This window comes from Rattus norvegicus, chromosome 6 (genome assembly GCF_036323735.1).
Source record: "Rattus norvegicus strain BN/NHsdMcwi chromosome 6, GRCr8, whole genome shotgun sequence".
Lineage (NCBI taxonomy): Eukaryota > Metazoa > Chordata > Mammalia > Rodentia > Muridae > Rattus > Rattus norvegicus.
The window spans coordinates 50,082,395-50,097,739 of NC_086024.1; positions in this window are offsets into that span (position 1 = coordinate 50,082,395).

A 15,345-nucleotide genomic window follows, 5' to 3' on the forward strand; every position below is an offset into this window, starting at 1 on the left:
GAGTGGAACTAACTCACATTTCACAGAATAGTTTACCTTGGGCATTTTAACTGTCTATTGTTATCTCCATAGATGCAGGTGTCCAAATCACAGGTGTTTCTCATACCGCTGATACATTGTGTCCTGGAAAGCCTCATTCTCTCTGGTGCTACAAAGTCAGAATTGCAGCTATACAAAGAAGTTTCACAGGATCTACAGAGTGGCTATAGGTGGAAAGGGCTCCTGATTGGGTTGTCATAGTTCTGCAGAATGTCCTGGAACACATGGTTGTTTTTGTTCTCATAGGCTTTAAAGCCCAATGCCTGGAGGTGTGGAATACAAATTTTGTACCAAATGCAATAATTTTAGTGGTTAGAACTTCCTGAATAGATGAGGTCCTTCAGGGGAAATGAGTGTCCTGCCACTTAAGATGCTTAGAAATTGGGAATAGGGCTGTAAACAATAAGCATACACAGTGCATTTGTTTGGTGTTTGTGTGTGTGTGTGTGTGTGTGTGTGTGTGTGTGTGTGTGTGATAGAGACATGCTCATGTATGTGCACAGACTTGTAATTCAGTGACTGTTCTCTCAGATCTTTGCAACACAAGTAACTATGATACATTTCATGGGTAGAGATGATCCCTGGCATTCTACAGTGCAGTTATGAATCTAATCTTCCCTCAGTTTGCCTTGTGTTGTTGTTGTCCTTGTTGTTGTTGTTGTTCTTGTTCTTGTTCTTGTTCTTGTTTTAACAGTGATTGAGTGCTAATGCGAAGAGCACAGCCTTGAATTTAAGGGAGCTGCACTGAACATTAGCACATAGTACTAGTGTGATTTTGGACAAAATTGAACCTTCTTTACAGTGTAATACTCTGCATGAATGAAATAGGACACAACGATAACTCAAATCAGAATCATTTATTTATTTCTATGCTGTGATCACAGAGTTTACTCACAAAACATCCAAAATTTGCACATTTGTTTTGGTGTACAAACTCTGTAGAAGTTTTGACTTGGAACCACAATAAAGCCCTCTCAAGGAAGGGCACACAGGGATGAGTGAAAGGTTTGTTTTTGCATGGTGTTTGCATTAAGAGGCCAGTTCCTTCTCAAGGCAAAGACCCTTGTTAAGCAATGATGTATGAAACAACTCTGACGCCTACTCAAATAGAAGATTCTGTTCTCCCTCACAGAGTGTACAAGACTTAGAGTTACATTTGGTTGATCTTCCTGTGGTGTGAAGTCCTATGCTGTGGATTTATATTTCTAGCCTGGTTCTTCCAACATGGTTACTTCACTACACATTTGCCTGACAAGTGTACCCACCTCTTTCTGATACCTGCCTTTATGCCTTTACTCTGAGTTCTGAGGATTTTTGGATATTAAATGGAAGGAGTTCAAATTTGCTCTCAGATACTTAGACTAATTCTGACAATTTGCACGCATCAGTCTCTACATGCAGGATCCATGCTTTGTAGACTTGGTGTAAGATAACTAAAGGACCTGAATCATTACTCTGTTGGATTGTGTGTGATGTATTAGGTAGGCCGAATATAATTCAGGCACTCTCTCTCTGTCAGAGAGTAGGCATCTTTCAAGCTCCCTACCCTGCTGGTATTTAGCATCCTATCTTTGCATACCCTGAACAATTCATAAGCTAGCTAAGTATATTACAACTTCGTTGTTGTTTCTTTTTCATAAGTAAAGGCCTTTATTAAAAGACAGGTAACCTACTCTTTGCTTCTGGAAGTTCAAGTTCCTATTTTTGTCTGGTGTTGCTCTAGTCACTGCTCAGTTTTTTTGCTTGTAGGATGGACTCAGAAATGCTCACATCACATCAGACATCTTGATGCTCTGACTCTATCACACAGTCCCCTGCACTGTGAACCTGCGTGAAGGGATCTGGGGGATGGTTCCGCACCTTCAGCTTTGATAAGCTTCCAAGTTCTTGAAAATGAACATTAGTGGCTTTCTAAGGAAGGAGGATTTTATAGCTAAATAGTTCTATTCTTTGAAAAATTTCCCCAATTTGAATTAATGTATTTTAATTTTGGAGTAAGTTTTTGTTAAAAATTTATTTTTATATCCCCCCTCTCTCCTGCTTGCTCGCACGCACGTGTGTGTGTGTGTGTGTGCGTGCGTGTGTACATATCATGAGTGGAGGCACCAAAAATGGCCACAAGAGAACTTCAGATTCCCTGGAGTTAAAGTTACACACTGGTTATGAGCCACTGCTATAGGTTCTGGGAACTGAAACCCAGACCTCTATTAGAACAGCAAGGGCCACTTAACCTAGAGAGTCATCTTTCCACATCTTTGTTTTAATTTTTATAGTTATTCTAAGGGTCCATCATACATGCATGCTTTGTAGAGGTGTTTGGTCCATTCACTGACAGCATCTCTAAAGCCATTGCTCTGTCAATCCATCACCACTTTTTGAAGAAATCTTGAGTGTGTGTTAAAATTCAGTTAGGAACAAAATCCCCACAACTTCCATTTGGTTTAGAGAAAAGAGAGAGGAACATGCTGAAATGACTGATAAGAATGAATTAATATGATACATGGTCAGTTGCAAGTGTCCTTGTGAGTCATTGTGCAGGATGTGATGGCAGTGTTCCTCTGCCATTCCTGAGGAGACCAGGGAGACTATGGTACTAACAGGCATGTTCCTATGAATAACTTCCAAGGAAAACGAGGAGAAGAGTTTACTATGCTCATGGTTCCTGGGATGGCAGCTGACCATTATGTGTGGTTCTATTATTTCCAAGCTGCAGTGAGAAAAGAATCATGACAGTAGCCAAGTTTCCCACCTCACTCTGACAAGAAGAGGCCAGGAATAAGACCTGTATTCCAGGCCAGGTTACTATGGATTTGATTTCCCCTATGCTGCTTAGTTTTAACTGCCAACATAATCTGAACCCAATCACCTGGGAAGAATGTTTTGGTAAGGAATTATCTAGATCATCCTGGCATGCATATAAAAGATTTTCTTGATTACTGAATGATGTAGGAAGACCCAGTACACTCTGGGTGACACAATTCACTATGATAGGCCATAAAGTGTATAAAAAGGAAGAAAGCTAGCAAATAGACAGGCAGTGTAAGTACATTTGTTTCTCTTTGCTTTTGATTCTTGACATGATGTGACTATCAGTTTCAAGTGCATGCTACTTTGACTTCTGCTACGGTGGACTATAACCTGGAATTGTAAGATAAATAAACATCTCTTCCCTATGTTGCTTTTTACCAAGATATTTTTATATCAGCAACAGAATTAGAATTAAAGCAGTCCACAAGTAGAACTTATCTTCTTCTCCTAGTCATTGATTTAAATTTAGAATCCATGTTTGTGACCACAAAGTCCTCATATTCCAAACATATTTCCAGAGTCCCATATCTGCTTCATGTTTGAGTAAGGGACAAAGTCTTCAGGAGACAGTCTTTTGTACACATAGATGTATTTCATGAAAAAGATAAGTTTGGTATGCATTTTAATAAATAGGCATTTATTTAATACATTGACATATATTTAATTTCATGACTGAATATACTTGTAAAAATAAGATACAGTTGCTGAATTCAAAGAACCATGGGAGTAAGCAAGCTCACACACTAATAAGAAGTTCTCAGAAGGTCATCATTGTTCAACAAACTTTGTACAAAGGAGGTACTGAACAGTTGAGGAAGCACCTTCCTTACAATATGTTTAGAGAAAGATTCTCCAAAGCCATCACTTAAACAGCAGGTATGGCTAGAAATGCCTTCCAGTTCACATGCACGCAGTGTGCTGGCCACTCATTCCCTGGTTTTAGCCTTGGGTTTACTTTTCTTTTATGCTTGTCCTTTGCCCACCTTCCCCATTGCTTTTGATAATCAGTCCTTACAACCCTTCTCCCACCTTCCCTGTTGCTTTTGGCTAAACCTGCTTCTCTTCAAGAGATCCCATTGCATTCAGAAGTAATTGTTAACCTTGACAGCAACTGTGAGCTCAGTCCCAGTCCTGCCACAATTCCCTCTGCTGCTCCATTTAACCTTTTCCTCTCTCTCATCTCTGCCCTCTGCTCAGAAGGGCACATTATAGTACTCCTTTGGATCCTCATACCAGGTCTGTTCACAAAGTTCTATCTCTCATCAGCCATCCATTCCCATCAGTTTGATGGTGGGATGGGACATTATTAGACTACCTAGAATAGGGCAAAACTTCCCTGAGAAAGTACAGAAGCTCAAACAAGGAAAATTCAATTAGATGTATATTAAATTTCTTGAAGCCCAAGGTTCTGTGTGGTTTGATGCTTTGTTTCCTGCAGTACATGGATGAGTAGATGGAAGGAAGTACAGAAGGAGTGGAAAAAAAAGAAGGCAAAAAAGGAAGGAGGGGAAGGCAGGCTGGAGGAAAATGGAAAAATAGAAATTAGAATCTCAACATGTTCATTAAATCATGAGTAGGCTAAGACAACAGAGTCAAGAGTTAACATTTGAAAATCAAAATAACCTCAAGGGAAACACAAGAAAACATTTCCATAGAATAAGCTTTCATGCAGAAGAAAGGCTTCAGCTCTAATCTCTGTGTGGAGCAAATGAACTATGTGGTGAAAGTCGTGTTCTGGGTCTAAGTCTCTTCCCTAGCAGAAGGATGGGTTCACATAAAACTATTCAGAAATAATGAAACTCAAAATTCTATGAGTCCAACAGTGTGGCATGACCTATGTGGGTGAAAAGGAGGTGGAAGAATTCCTAGTGACAAAAAGCTTGCAGAAACACAAAACAACAACAAATAGTGAATAGTCGGCATCTAACGAACCCAGCAAACTCCCTAAAGTGATCTACATATTTTAAGCACAGATAACAGAAACCTGAGTATCCTTCATATTCCTCGATAGTGAGCCAAGGCTTAGTACTATGTGAAAGCACACGGTGTGCAGCACCATTCCCTGGACAGGTGGTTCTGGGATGGTTTAGAAAGCTAGCTAAGAACGAGCCTGTGAGCAAGTCAGCCGGCAGTATTCCTCCACTGCAAAAGAACTGCCTCAAGTTCTTGCTTGTAGTCAGTCCTTCCTCAATTTCCTATAAGGCTGGACTGTAAACTGCAATCTGAAATGAACTGCTTTCCTCTTTAAGATGTTCTTGGTCACAGTATTACTTCAGCATAAAAAATGCAATCAGATTATGAAGGTATACAGTTTGCTTCCACACAGCATGTGTGCTCATTATGCAGATCCTTCTAAGAAATCTGGGGCTGGGGAAAACCTCATAACTGCACAGGGTGGGCAAGACAACTACTAACAGGTCCCATTCTCTTATCTATGGGCAATATAGCACTGTAAACTCATTCCATCATCACTTTTGGATTGCAGATCATGGGAGATATGAAATAACCCATGTCCATGTGCTCAACTGTGTACCCTATAGTTAAACATTGTTCTAAGCTGGCTAAAGCTTACAGTTAAAGCTCCTGATGGATCTGGAGTACGATGTGGCATCAAGAAACATGAAGTCTAGAATACACATACTCTACTCACTAGCTGTTCTGTCATTCACAGGGTCACTTTAGAGGTTAAAATTTTCTGAGCAAATCAGAGAGTTTAAATAACAAGAATACAAATAGAAGTGTGGGAACTTGGGCTGGAGAGATGGCTCAGTGGTTAAGAGCACTGACTGCTCTTCCAGAGGTCCTGAGTTCGATTCCCAGTGACAACATGGTGGCTCACAACCATCTGCAATGGAATGTTCTCTTCTGAAGTGTCTGAAGACACCTACAGTGTACTCACATATAAATAAAATAAATAAATCTTTTTTTAAAAAAAAGAAGTGTGGGAATTCAACCAAGGCTGCCTAGTGGCCATGGGACTCTTGGGGTCCTCTGATCTTCTCATTTTTCTCTTATTTACGGTTTTCAAATGTATTACTTTGGTCCAGATACAGCACCCAAGGTTTGTTCCAAGTAGCACATTGGAGGAGGAGTCAGGATAAAAGGATTTTTAAAATAGGGTCTCAATATATTTAATCTCAGTCATAATCCGTTACATGCTCATGAGCATAGTTAATGACTTATTTTAAACACAGCTTTTTCTTCCACAATAGGAATCTTTCTTATGATTTCAAGAAGCAGGCTCAGCCTGGTTCTCAGGAGCTACTCTCAAAATCACTTACATTTAACTAACAAGAACTTAGCTTTATGGCCAGACAATGTTACGAGAGCCTGAGGAATACTTTCATTTGAGATGTCAAGTAGTCAGGGAAAAATCCATCACTAGGGGGATCTTTAGGAGAGTGGCAGGAGGTAGTGATAGCTGCTTCTGATAGACAGCCATCTTTCAGCTTGTTCTGAGACAGACACCGTTGTAATCACTTTTCTGGTGTCTGTTTGATGGATCTGTCTGTCTAACATTTTCCCTCATTGTTTTGCAAGTTAGCAGTTTTACCGAATTTTTAAACTGCACATTTCATGTTCTGTCACATGTGGAGTTATTAAGGAGTTCTAGTTCCTCTTTCCTAACAAGGCAAGGGTTTAGACTTTTCTAAAATTCCTCCATACCCTCTGGTAGGTGTGGCTTGGTTTAGTTTTTGATAATATTCAATTTAAATTATCTCTTTTAAATTGCACCATACATAGAACCAGCAAATAAGCAGGTGAGATTTATAATTATTATTGGTATACTCACCAAAGTGAGTATTGGTATCTATCTAATTTTAAGTAGCATTCCATTGTCAAAGCCGAATATTGCTTTCATGCTTCCCCAAGACCTGAAAGGTCACCCACAACTCAATGCAGTAGGTGGTCTTTCCTTAAGCTATTATTCCTCTGTTTGAAAGCCTGTTGCTATAAGGGCAGTGAGAGAAGAATTTTATGTTGGATTTCTAGTAACTCTATCATCTAGTATTACACTCTATAGAATAATAATATAAAAGTCATAAAATGCATATTTTCTATGTTGATTTTTATGTGCTATATCTGTGAAATACTTCTGTGCCATTCTGTGTTTGGTAATTTCCATGCTTCTTAAATTTCATTGTCCCACATCAAATATAACTTTATGCTTGAGACTATGGTTTGGGATTTGACATATCACCTTTAACTCTATTGCTTTAAAAATTTTATATACAGGTTTGGTTCCTTCCCTGATCCCATTATCCTGCCCATCGACTCCTCTGGGATAGCTGAGCATGGAAATCAAAATGACCCTACATTCTACACTACACCCATCAGAGTGGCTAAGATCAAAAACCCAAGCACCATCACATGCTGGTGAGGATGTGGAGCAAGGGGAACACTCCTCCGTTGTTCTTGGGAGTGCAAACTTGTACAACTACTCTGGAAATCAATTTAGTGATTTCTCAGAATATTGGAAACAATTCTACTTGAAGACTTGGCTACAATGCTCCTGTGCATATACTCAAAAGATGCTCCATCATACCATAAGGACACGTAGTCTACTATGTTCAAAGCAGCATTATTTTTAATAGTTAGAAACTGGAAACAACCTAGATTCCCTTCAATTGAAGAATGGATACAGAAAACGTGATCCATGTACACAATGGAATATTATTTAGCTGTTAAAAACAAGGGCATAATGAATTTTGGAGGCAAATGGATGGAACTGGAAAATATACTGAGTGAGGTAACCCATACTCAAAGGACATACATGCTGTGTACGCACTTATTAGTGGATATTAGCCATAAGGTACAAGATACATATACTACATTCCACAAATCCAAAGAAGCTAAACAGGATGCTGAAGTGAGCATGCTTGAATCTTACTTAGAAGGGAGATTAAAATAGTCATAGAAGGCAGATGAAGGGAGGTGGGGAAGGGTAAGGGGAGAAAAATGACAGGGTCAGGATCATGTGTGGGGAGAGAGACAGAGGAGAGGCCCAGAGGGCCAGGAGAGTAAATAGAGATCAAAGAGTGATGGGAATGGGGGAATTGGGAAACATCTCTAGGACATGCCATAGACCTGGGGTTGAGGAGGCTCCCAGGAGTCTATGGGGGTGACTTTAGCTGAGACTCATTGCACTGGAGATATGTAACCTGAAGTAGTTACCTCCTGTCAACAAGCAGATCCCACAGTGGATGGACAAGGACATAAAACCACCCACAAAAATTCAACCCAAAATTTGTCCTGTATGCAAGAAATACAGGGACAAAGACAGAGCAGAGACTGAGAGAAAGGTCAACAAACACCTGGCCCAACTTGAGATTCATCCCAAGCACCAATTCCTGACACTATTAATGGTATTCTGTTATGCTTTAGACAGGAGCAAAGCTTGACTGTCTTCGGAGAGGCTCTACCGAGCATCTGACTGAAACAGATGCAGAGACACACAGCCAAACATTTTATGGAACTCAGGGACTCTTAGGGAAGAGTTGGAAAAAGGATTGAGGGACACAGAGAGGATAAGATTTCCATAGGAAGACCAATAGAGTCATATAGCCTGGACCCTTGGGGCTCTCAGAGATTGAACCACCAACAAAAGAGCAACCTAGGTCCTTGGCTGGACCTAGGTTCCCTGGATATAATAGCATATGAGCATATGTGTAGCTTGGTTTTCATATGGATCGCCCAGCAACTGGAGTGGGGTCTGTCCCTAAAGATGGTGCCTATGTGGAATTTGTTCCCCTGCCTGAGCTGCCTTGTTTGGCTACAATGGAGAAGGATGTGTCTAGTCCTGCAGAGACTTGATGTACCAGGGTGGGAAGATGGGGCGGGGGGCTCCCCATCTTCAGAAGAGCTCCACCCTCTCAGAGGAGAAAGAAAGGTGTATGGGAAGAGTTACACTGTATGAAAGGGACCAGGAAAATGGCGTTGACCAGGATAATATAAAATGAATAAATAAATTAATTAATTAATGGTAAAAAATAGTGTGGGCCCTTCAATACACCAATCTCGCCAATGGACAGGTCATCAAGACAAAAACTAAACAGAGAAACAAGGGAGCTAACCAATGTATGAATCAAATGCACCTAACAAATATCTACAGAGTATTTCATCCTAACACTAAAGAATATGCCTTTTCCAAAATATACAAAGAACTCAAGAAGTTAGACCGCAGGGAAACAAATAACCCTATTAAAAAATGGGGTTCAGAGCTAAACAAACAATTCTCAGCTGAGGAATGCCGAATGGCTGAGAAACACCTAAAGAAATGTTCAACATCTTTAGTCATAAGGGAAATGCAAATCAAAACAACCCTGAGATTTCACCTCACACCAGTGAGAATGGCTAAGATCAAAAACTCAGGGGACAACAGATGCTGGCGAGGATGTGGAGAAAGAGGAACACTCCTCCATTGTTGGTGGGATTGCAGACTGGTACAACCATTCTGGAAATCAGTCTGGAGAATCCTCAGAAAATTGGACATTGAACTGCCTGAGGATCCAGCTATACCTCTCTTGGGCATATACCCAAAAGATGCCCCAACATATAAAAAAGACACGTGCTCCACTATGTTCATCGCAGCCTTATTTATAATAGCCAGAAGCTGGAAAGAACCCAGATGCCCTTCAACAGAGGAATGGATACAGAAAATGTGGTACATCTACACAATGGAATATTACTCAGCTATCAAAAACAACGACTTTATGAAATTCGTGAGCAAATGGTTGGAACTGGAAAACATCATCCTGAGTGAGCTAACCCAATCACAGAAAGACATACATGGTATGCACTCTGATAAGTGGCTATTAGCCCAAATGCTTGAATTACCCTAGATGCCTAGAACAAATGAAACTCAAGACGGATGATCAAAATGTGAATGCTTCACTCCTTCTTTAAAAGGGGAACAAGAATACCCTTGGCAGGGAAGAGAGAGGCAAAGATTAAAACAGAGACTGAAGGAACACCCATTCAGAGTCTGCCCCACTTGTGGCCCATACATATATAGCCACCCAATTAGACAAGATGGATGAAGCAAAGAAGTGCAGACCGACAGGAGCCGGATGTAGATCGCTCCTGAGAGACACAGCCAGAATACAGCAAATACAGAGGCGAATGCCAGCAGCAAACCACTGAACTGAGAATAGGACCCCCGTTGAAGGAATCAGAGAAAGAACTGGAAGAGCTTGAAGGGGCTCGAAACCCCATATATACAACAATGCCAAGCAACCAGAGCTTCCAGGGACTAAGCCACTACCCAAAGACTATACATGGACTGACCCTGGACTCTGACCTCATAGGTAGCAATGCATATCCTAGTAAGATCACCAGTGGAAGGGGAAGCCCTGGGTCCTGCTAAGACTGAACCCCCAGTGAACTAGACTGGTGGGGGGAGGGCGGCAATGGGGGGAGGGTTGGGAGGGGAACACCCATAAGGAAGGGGAGGGGGGAGGGGGATGTTTGCCCGGATACCGGGAAAGGGAATAACACTCGAAATGTATATAAGAAATACTCAAGTTAATAATAAAAAAAAAACAAAAAAAAAAAAAACAAAAAAAAAGAATATGCCTTTTGCTTAGCATCTCATGGAGCCTTCTTCCAAGCTGACCATATAGTTGGTCACAAACCAAAGCTCAACAGTTACAAAATAATTGAACTAACACCTTGTGTCTTATCACACCACCATGGATGAAAGCTGAACTTCAACACCAACGGAAACACACAAAGCCTACATATCCATGGAAACTGAACAACTCTCTACTCAACATTCTCTGAAAGGGAAGAAATCAGAAACTTTCTAGAATTCAAGGAAAATGAGGACACAGCAACCCCAAAATTATGGGACACAATGAAAGCACTGCTAAGAAAAAGGTTCCTGGGGTTGGGGATTTAGCTCAATGGTAGACCGCTTGCGCAAGGCCCTGGGTAAGGTCCCCAGCTCTGAAAAAAAAGAAAAAAGAAAAAAACAAAACAAAACAAAAAGAAAAAAGAAAAAGGTTCCTAACACTCAGTGCCTCCATAAAGACATCAGAGAGTACCCATGGCAGCAATCTAAAAGTGCATCTGAAAGCTCTAGAGGGGAAAAAAGGAAGCAAACACACAAAAGAATAGAGGGCAGCAGATAATAAAAACCAGGGCTGAAATCAATCAATTACAAACAAACAATACAAAGAATCAATGAAACGAAGAGTTGGTTCTTTGAGAACAGCAACAAGATAGATAAATAAACCCTTACCCAGCTAAAAGAGAGACAGTATCCAAATTAGCAAAACCAGAAACAAAAGGGAGACATAACAACAGACAATGAGGAAATTCAAAGAACCATTAGGTCTTATTTCAGAAGACTAAACTCCACAAACTTGGAAAATCTAAATGAAATAGACATAATAGAAATAATTTTCTAGATAGGTACCAATTACCAAAGTTAAATCAAGGTCAGGTGAACTAAACAGTCCTGCAACCTTTAAAGAAATAGAAGCAGCCATTAAAAGTCTCCAACCAGAAAACAAAAAGCCCAGGGCCACATGATTTTAGCACAGAATTCTACCAGAAGACCTAATACCAATACTTCTCAATCTATACCATAAATAGAAAGAAAAAGAACATGCCTCATTCATTCTATCGAGCCATAGTCTCCCGATACCTAAACCACCACAAACAGAACCTCAGACCAATTTTCCTTATGATCACTGGTGCAAAAATGCTCAATAAAATACACAAAAACTGAATCCAAGAACACAACTAAAACCTCATTCACCATGATCAAGTAGATTCATCCCAGGGATCCAGGGATGGTTGAATTTATGAAAAGCCATCAATGTAACCCACCATACAAACAAACTGAAAATAAAAAAAAAAATCACATAACCATTTCATTAGATGCTGAAAAAGCCTTTGACAAAATCTAACACTGCTAAATGTTAAAAATCTTGGCATGATCAGGGATATAAGGAACATGTCTAAAGACAATAAAAACAATATACAGCAAGCCAACAGCCAACATCAAATTAAATGGAGATACATTAAAGTAATTCCACTAAAATCAAGAATAAGACAAGACTATTTTCTCTCTCCCTAACTATTCAACATAGTACTTGAAGTTCTAGCTAGAGCAATCAGACAACTAAAAGAGATCCAGGGGATGCAAATTCAACAGGAACAAGTCAAAGTATCGCTATGTGAGGATGATATGATTATATATATATATATATATATATATATATATATATATGTGTGTGTGTGTGTGTGTGTGTGTGTGTGTGTGTGTGTGTGTGTGTGTGACCTGAAAACTCCTACCAGAGAACTCTTACAGCTGATTAACACTGTCAGGAAAAAGGCTGGATAAAAAAAAATTAACTAAAAAAAAAAAATCAGTAGTTCTCCTTTATACAAAGGATAAACAGGTTAAGAAAGAAATTAAGGAAACAGTATACTTTTACAGTGGCCACAAATAATATAAAATATCTTGGTATAATTCTAAACAAGCAAGTGAAAGGCCTGTATGACAAGATCTTCAAGTCTGTGAAGAAAGAAATTGAAGAAAATAGCAGAAGATGGAAAGACCTCCCATGCTCACGGATCAGTAGGATTAACAGTGAAAATGGCCATTTAACCAAAAGCAATCTATGGATTCAATGCAATTTCCATCAAAACCCCCACACAATTATTTACAGACCTTAAAAGAGCAATTCACAACTTCATATGAAAAAAAAATCCAGGAATATCTAAAACAATCCCAAACAATAAAAGAACTTCTGGTATCACCATCCCTGATCCAAAGCTGTACTACAGAACAATAATAATAAGACTGCATGGGATTGGCATAGGAACAAAAATGTTAGTCAATGGAATTGATAAAAGACACTGAAAACGGCCCATGTACCTAAGAACAACAAATGGTGCTGGTCCAACTGGATGTCTGCATGTAGAAGAATGCAAATACATCCATATCTTTCACCCTGCACAAAACTGGGAACCAAGTGGATCAAAGATCTCAACATAAAACCAGGTATACTAAATCTAATAGAAAAGAATGTGACTAATAGCTTTGAATACATTGGTCCAGGATACATCTTCCTGAACAGAACATGAATAGTTCAGGCTCTAACATCGACAATTGATAAATAGGACCCCACGAAACTAGAAAGCTTCTGTAAGTCAAAGGACACTATAATAGGACAAAACAGAGTCCTACAGATTGCAAAGGGATCTTCACCAATCCCACATCTGACAGAGGGCTAATATCCAAAATACACAAACCTGTATAACATGTTGGAAGTCAATTTGATGGTTTCTCAGAAAACTGGGAATAGTTCTACCTTAAGACCCAGATATACCACTCCTGGGCACATACGCAAAAGACGTTCCACCATATCACAAGAACACATCCTCCACTATGTTCATAGCTGTTTTATTCATAATATCCAAAAAACTGGAAACAACCTAAATGTCCCTCAACTAAATGGATCAATAAACTGAAGTACGGATAAAGAAAATGTGAAACATCTACACAACGAAATAATACTCAGCTATTAAAAACAAAGACATAATGAATTTTTCAGGCAAATAAATGAAACTTGAGAATATCATCCTGAATGAGGTTACCTAGAGTCAGAAAGGCACACGTGGTATGTATTCATTTATATATAGAGTGCAGGACAACCATGGAACAATCCACAGACCCATAGAAACTGAGTAATAAGGAGGTCCCGAGAGAAGATGTGCAAATCTTACTCAGGAGGGGAAACTGAATAGGTATTGGAAGTAGATGGAAAGAGGGAGCTGGGTAGGAGAGTGGTTGAGGAGGGGAACAGGAATGGGGAGCCGGAGTGGGGGAGCGTAAGGCTGGAGAGGGTTGGAAGTGAGAATGGAAATCAGTAAGGTCATCTCTGGTAGCTAGCTGGAGGCCTGGGATGGGAGAGAGAATACAGGGAGTCTCTGGGGCTGTCCCTAGCTGAGATTCCTACCAGAAGGGAGTATAGAAACTGAAGTGGCCACCTCCTATAGCCAGGTAGTCATTCCAGAGGTGAAGGGTACATCAATCCACCCACAAATCCTTCACCCTAAATTTGTCCGTCTACAAATGCACAGGGATAAGGATGGAGCAAAGACTGATGAGATATCCAATCAGTGACTGCTCCAAGTCGAGACCCATCCAATGTGAGAGAGTCAACCCAACACTGTTAATGATTCTCTGCTGTGCTTACAGACAAGAACTGTTGACTGAGAGGCTTCATTCAGAAGAGGATGGAGGCAGATGCCGAGAGCCACAGCCAAACATAGGCAGAGCTTGAAGAATCTCAGGGAAGACTTGGGGATAGAAATCAGCAAGTTGATGGAGTCAAGCACACTGCAAGGAGATCTACAGAGTGAACAAACGTGGAACCATGGGAGCTCAGCTCACAGGGCCAGGGCATGACCAAGGGAGCATGCAAGAGCTCAGCCTAGACCCTCTACACTTTCGGAGCAAATGGGCAACTTGTGGGTCCTCTAACAAACGGAGCAGGGGCTGTCTCAGTCTCTGTTGTCTGCCACTGGACCCCTTCTCCCTCCTCTACCTTTGTAGTAACCCTTTCCTGGTGTCATGTCACATGTGCTTTGTTGCCCTCTTTATTGTCCCCAGCCCTCTTTTACCCTACTTCCTGACGTATCTGTATATGTCGTTTAGGTTCATATTTTGCTAACACCACACCAGCTTGATCATGGTAGCGATATAAGAACTGAAGCTGGATTGTATGAGTCCTGTGTTTGCTTTCTTCAATATTGTAGTTCACAGTCTCTTGACTCTTCATAAAATGAATTATTTTTGTTTGATTTCTTTGTAAACAAGGCTAGCTGGAACTTGCTATGCAGACTAAACTGACTGTAAATTTATGCAATCCTCCTGTCTTTCCCTCCTCAGTGCTGGGGTTACAGGCATGTGATCCTATGACAGGGCCAGACAGATTTGTTTATGTGGACAGTTTATGACTGACTATAGCACTGAGGTACTCAGACATACAGAGGAGCAAAATACATTATAACATCAATCTAAATTTAAAAACTATTTATGTGTACACATACAAAAGCACATGATTGTATATTTGTGTGCATGTGTGTGTGCGTGTGTGTACAAGCATGCCTGACAAAATCTTTCTAGAAGTCACAGAGGCAATTAGCTATTTCTGGAACGTGGGTTCCAAGGATTGGACTCAAGTCATCATGCTTGGCATCAAACACACTTACCTGTTGAGCCATCTTACATATCCTAGTTCCATATATTTTTTAAAAAGTTTTGTGGACATACACAAAATGACTTGCTGGGATCTATAAAGAATATTGGGAAGAACGGTAAATTTTAATAATTTCCACTATTCCAGCTCAACATAAATGGAGTGTTCTTTATTTATTTAGATTTCATTTGATCTCATCAATCAGGTTTATAGATTTTCTTTTATAAATCCTTTATGTATATTGTATGTAATTAAGTATTTTAATTTTGGTGTGAAGGCA